The following is a 5651-nucleotide window of genomic DNA, read 5'->3' on the forward strand; positions in this document are numbered from 1 at the left end:
GGTTTTCGGGATGGGAGTGTCAGAGACAGTGGGATTGGCACAAGACAGAGCAGAGTTTAGGGCTGTTGTGCATAGGATCACTATGAGTCGCAGGCGACTTGGCGGCACATAACAACAACAACATGAAGAGCTAGAAATTCTCCTACTTTCAGACTTGTTGTAAACTATGCAGCAACTTTGTTGTCCTTCTTTCAGAAAGCAGTATGATTGATCCAGACTTTTAGGGCCCCAAAGCTGTGATTTTCCCAAATTCAAAATCTGAAAATCCTCTGCCTCTACAATTTCCTTTGAATCTACCACAAAATCCTCAAGCCAAAGGTGCCACCACTGCCACTTCCACGCCCTCTGCCTTCATTGACTCCAAGACCTACTTGACCTCTATAGCCCCGACTGCCATGGTTTGGACAAAGTGAGATTCCTGATGTTTCAGCATTTACTCTTTCTTCAGCCCATGTTGGTCTCTGTTCTCTGTTATGATCACATGAAATATTATTGAGGAAGGATTTAATTTTGTCATAATAGCAGTTAGGTCCAAGTGGATCTTCCTTATTAGCATTTCCTCCACTGTTTTGGGTATCCTATCCTGAGTCTCCTTTATCTTCACTATTTACAGGTTTCTCCTGCTTCTCAGATTTATCTTCTTTTAAGTTTATTATGGAGCTGTCTATTTCTTTGTTAAATTGTGCATTTGCACTTTCAAAGTCAAAGTCTTTCTCAAATTTCATTGGCCCATCTCTCTGAATACTAATCTTCCGCTGCCTCCTTGATGACCCCCACAGCCTCTCCTTGGAGCTGCAGAAGCACCTTGAACTACTTGTTTCTTGCTTTTATTTCTAAGTTGCTCATTTTCTGGCCTTGGACCTTTATGCACTTCAAGTCGCCCGTGCTGTTGATTCTCTATTGCTTTTTTGCTAGTAGATGGCAAAGGCCTGGTTAATACAGGGCTCCTTCTCCCAACAGGTGCTGGAGCAGGTAAGTGGGCAGAGGTGGTCAGTCCTGCTTGTTCCATTGTTGCGCTTTTTCTCAGAGGGTCTAACTGAGGGCTTGAACGACCTTGCCAAAACTGTTACTTTAGACATCTTTGAATACTGTGTGAAGGCAGACCCAACGTCATTCCTTTGGGATAAGGTACCACTGTTTGACGGTGCTTCTGCTCCAGAGGATGTCAGTGATTTTCCAGCAACACAAACAGCACCGAACTGCTGTCAAACTATTGAATTTGGAGTGAACTGACTATACGTGCGCATCCTGCCAAAAAGTCCATAGGAACCCACTGACTGGAATGAAGGAGTAGAGGAGCCTAGTGAAGACTGAAGTATGTTTGCGTCCTGAGGCAAAGAACATTGTGGTTTTGGTGGCTCACAGTGAGATCTTTTTTTTTCCCAGGCCAAGAAAGACAGTTTAATTTTTCTTTGAATTAATGGGTACTAAACTTTGTATACTTTTAGAAGAAAGCTTGTTGTTAAATCTTAGTTATTGCCTTAAAGAGCTGGCTATACTTAAATTTAAGGGCATATTGAGGCTTACTGGCATTGAATAATTAAAACTTCTTAATACTATTAGAAATATTGGAGTGAAAGGAACTTCAATAATTACTTTTGACATAAAAGTACAGGAATTATAGATATTATTAGAAAGTGATAAGAAAATAATACTCTATTTTATATAATATTAACAGGAGAGTTTGGTATTTCTTCACAAGTCTTTTTAAATGCTTCTTGTTTTTGATTGCCTTTGAGTCGAGCATAACGCATAGTGACATTATGAAGAGCTTGAGGCCGCTCTTTAATATCACTTCCTCGAAATATAATGTATTTAAAAGACTTGATGTTTTATTTGATGATCTGCTGGCCTGTTTTCTATACCACAGGACCAAACTTGGGTGAGGTCTGTGGTGTTCTTGGTATTGAAGGTGTACAGGATGCCCCCGTAGCAGATCTCTGTGTTGGAAATGATCTTGTGGATGATGCCTCACCCTCTTGCTCTACAGCAGCCGCCTTAGACTGAACATGGCGGCAGCGCCAGCTCAGATTACCTCCCCCAGATTCCCACCTTCAATCCAGTGCTGTGGTGGCAGAGCCTTAGGCCATAATTTTTAATGACTTTTTGCTTTCTTCATGGGTGATATCTTTGATATCATCCCATGACTCATTTGTTCTTTGATTATTGATGTTCAGTCCCTCAAATCCATTTTTTTTAAATTTAATGAACGTTTACATAGCCTTTGGATTTCCATCCCCTCAGTTCGCTCTTCTTGAAAAGTAAAAGAAAAATTCTTTCATTGGTATACAATACCCGCCACCACTTACATTCCACTATGCAGCCTTCATTTTGGACTCTTGTCATGACCAACATACCAATCATATATTTTAAACATTTATCTCCCTCATCTGTTTCAATGCAGTATACATAAATTATCCAGTCTTTCTCAGTCTTATGCCAACCCTGTTGTTAGTCCCGTTCTTAAGATGCTCTTGAAATTCAGATGAAATTGATTCAAGATCATATCTTGGTTCCTGTATACTTAATTTTCTTCTACCTCAATTTGAACTTGGCATATGAGTAATTGATCTGACCCACAGTCTGCCCCAGCCTAGTTTTGACTGGCAATATTGAGCTTTTCCAATAGTTTCTTCCACAAATATAGTCAGTCTTATTCCTGTGCAGCCCATCTGATAAGAGCCATGTGTAAAGTCCTCATTTGTGTCTTTTAAAAGAGGTATTTGCAATGAATTAATCGTTGTAAATATAAAATGCGGTCATTCTATTTCCAGCCTCATTTCTATCACCAAGCCCATATTTTCCAACGACTATTCCTCTTTCACTGTTTCCTTCTTAAGTATTCCAGTCACTAGTTATCATTAAAGCATCTTGATTGCATGTTGGATCAATTTCGAACTCTACAATTTGGTAGAAATTCTCAACTTTTTCCTCTTTGACTCTAGATATAGGAGTGTGTATTTGAATAATAGTCATGTTAACGGGTCTTTCCTGTATGCATATGGATATTATCCTAATACACAACATTGTATTTTAGGATAGAACTTGAAATTGACTTTTTAACTATGAATGCAACACCATTCTTCTGTTTTGCATTCCCTGCATAGTATATGATTATCTGACTCAGTATGGCCAAAGCTGGTCATAATTTGTAATCTTCCTATTGATTATATGTTTGCTTATTTAAAAAAATTGTGATTTGAGTGAAAGTTTTTAAAGTTATTTTGGTTTTTAATCTGACTGTTCATACACATGTTGTTTTATGACATTATTTAAAATACAAAATAACTACACTTGAACACTGATTTTCATTTCCATTAATCTTCTATCCTACTATCCTATTCCTTTTTTGCCTTCTGAGTTTGATCTCTGAGTAAATGTTGATCTTCTTCTATCATTGATTAAGCTAATGTCCTTGGTATTTTGTTCACCCTATAGCCCTGTCCTTTGGCTGAATGTTGAGTTTAGCTTCAGGTTCAAAGAGTGGCTAAAGACTATATGTTTAGCTGTTCTGCTAGTACTCTATTAGATCAGTAAGCCTGGTCATTTTTGTGATTTTGAATATTGTTTCACATATTTTACACTATCTAGGAATGTTTACTCTGATACCTGTTAAAGTTATCTAAAATGGGCAGTTGGACATCATCTAGTTCTACTTTCAGGCTTGTAGAAGTTGAGGTTCACATGGTCCAGCTTGACTGATTCCTCCGCCCCCTGGTGCATTTTGCTTTTTTGCTCTTTGTTCTGGATGAGAAGAGGCCAGTTCCTGTATCTGATCACCCACAAGCTTTTATGATTCAGTCACTACTCACCAAAGCAGATTGTATCAAGATCAAGATTTGCTTTGTGGACAACCTCTAAGGATCTTGAGGCTTTGTTCTGAAATTTTAGAACTAGCAACACATTCCCTCAGGGTGTTTGGCTATGATTATGGCATTTACATGATTTTAATGCCTCTTGTTTCACATGGATATATTTTTAACATATACTGATATACGTGTAGAAATAATTATGCCAGGATTATGAATGGTCATGGTTGTATTCCCTTTTACCTGCTTATATCTTTTCTTTTTCTTTCCACTATTAAATATCTTATAATAATAAACGTGTGTTGATATCTCTACTCCTTCAGCTGCCTATTGTAGTTTAGCATCTTAGTTGTGCTTAGTAATTTTACCATTATAAGCAAAGTCATAAGAAATCTGCGTTTCAAAACAAGTATGAGATATCATCTCACCCCAGTAAGAATAGCAAAGTTTAACAGAACAGCAAGCAACAAATGCTGGGGAGGTTGTGGAGAAACTGGAACCCTTATTCACTGGTGGTGGGAGTGTAAAATGGTGCAACCACTGTGGAAGGCGGTGTGGCGCTTTCTCAAAAAGTTGCAGATAAAAAAAAATAAACATAAAAAAAAGTTGCAAATAGAGGTAACCATTTGACCTAGCAATTCCACTACTGGGAATATACCCTAAAGAGACCATAACTACCACCCAAGCAGATATATGCAAACCCATGTTTATTGTGACTTTGTTCACAATAGCAAAGAGTTGGAAACAACCTTAGTGCTCATGAGCAAATGAATGGATAGAGAAGCTGTGGTATATTCACATAATGGAATACTACGCTGCATTGAAAAACAAGGAACACATGCAATATTATTCAAAATGAGTGACCCTGGAGGACGTTATGCTGAGTGAAGTATCTCAGTCACAAAAGGACAAAAGCTACATGGTACCACTTTTGTAAAGCAGGACTGACATTAGGGTTGAGGGGAGATGGAGAAAGATGGGATAAATTATGTGTACTTCATTGAAACAGATGAGGGAGAAAACTGTTTAAAAGGGATATGTGATTAGGTATTATTGTCATGACAGGAGTCCAGAATGAAGGCTGCATAGTGGAGTGGGCCTGGGGAGAGGGACTGTAAAACAATGAAAGAATTTTACTTTTCAAAGAGAAGAGTATACTGCTGGGGGAGGGGTGGGCAGGGAGAAAAGTACAGCAATGAATGAATGGAAAGCCAAAGTCTCTAAATTTTCATTAAAATAATACTAACAAAAAATAAAAAATCTGCATTTATTACAGAATGTCGTGAACATTGTCCATTTTCCTTTCAGTGACCCTTACATAGAGATTAACTATTAGGAATTATTTTACACATTCAATTTAAGGAAAGTATTTTCACAGAAAGTTTCCTTCCATTGATTGTTTCTTTTCCCTGTCTACCTAGAATCCTATAACCAAATCCATTTGTTAGTTATATCAGCTATATTAATTTCAGTAGTATTATTTCTTCCTTCATTCTGTGATGTTAAAGACTTCACCTTTAACCTCTGTTGCATGTTAATTCCATTCTCTCATTCTGCAGACTCTGTATTGATTGCTGGCATCTTTTGGCTGTCATCTTAGACCCTTCTACCAGAAAAAGGGGCTCCCTTAAAGAATCCTGGGGAAGGACTCTGATTGGTCTGTCTTGGATAATGTGCTCATCCTGTGACTGCAGAATAGGGAGGGTACTATGAATTGCAACCCTCACTAGAACTACATAGTAGGAGTCAAGGATAAGAGCAGTTTCCCTAATAGCAGTGTAAGGGTATGTGCTGCTTCAGAAGGGGCACATTATGAAGCAGACAAACAATCATGTCTTCCAT

The 5651-nt window shown here is 38.1% G+C and overlaps 1 protein-coding gene and 1 pseudogene across 1 annotated transcript in view; one reads left to right on the top strand and one right to left on the bottom strand.

The window, feature by feature from the left end:
- The window catches only part of MLLT10 (myeloid/lymphoid or mixed-lineage leukemia (trithorax homolog, Drosophila); translocated to, 10), a 318731-nt gene that overhangs the window by 72068 nt on the left and 241012 nt on the right, over window positions 1-5651 (top strand). The window lies entirely within an intron of this gene.
- LOC102850704 overlaps window positions 165-5651 on the bottom strand; it is a 24329-nt pseudogene continuing 18842 nt past the window's right edge.

This window comes from Elephantulus edwardii, unplaced genomic scaffold (assembly GCF_000299155.1).
Source record: "Elephantulus edwardii isolate Elephantulus edwardi_28Jun2011 unplaced genomic scaffold, EleEdw1.0 scaffold00054, whole genome shotgun sequence".
Lineage (NCBI taxonomy): Eukaryota > Metazoa > Chordata > Mammalia > Macroscelidea > Macroscelididae > Elephantulus > Elephantulus edwardii.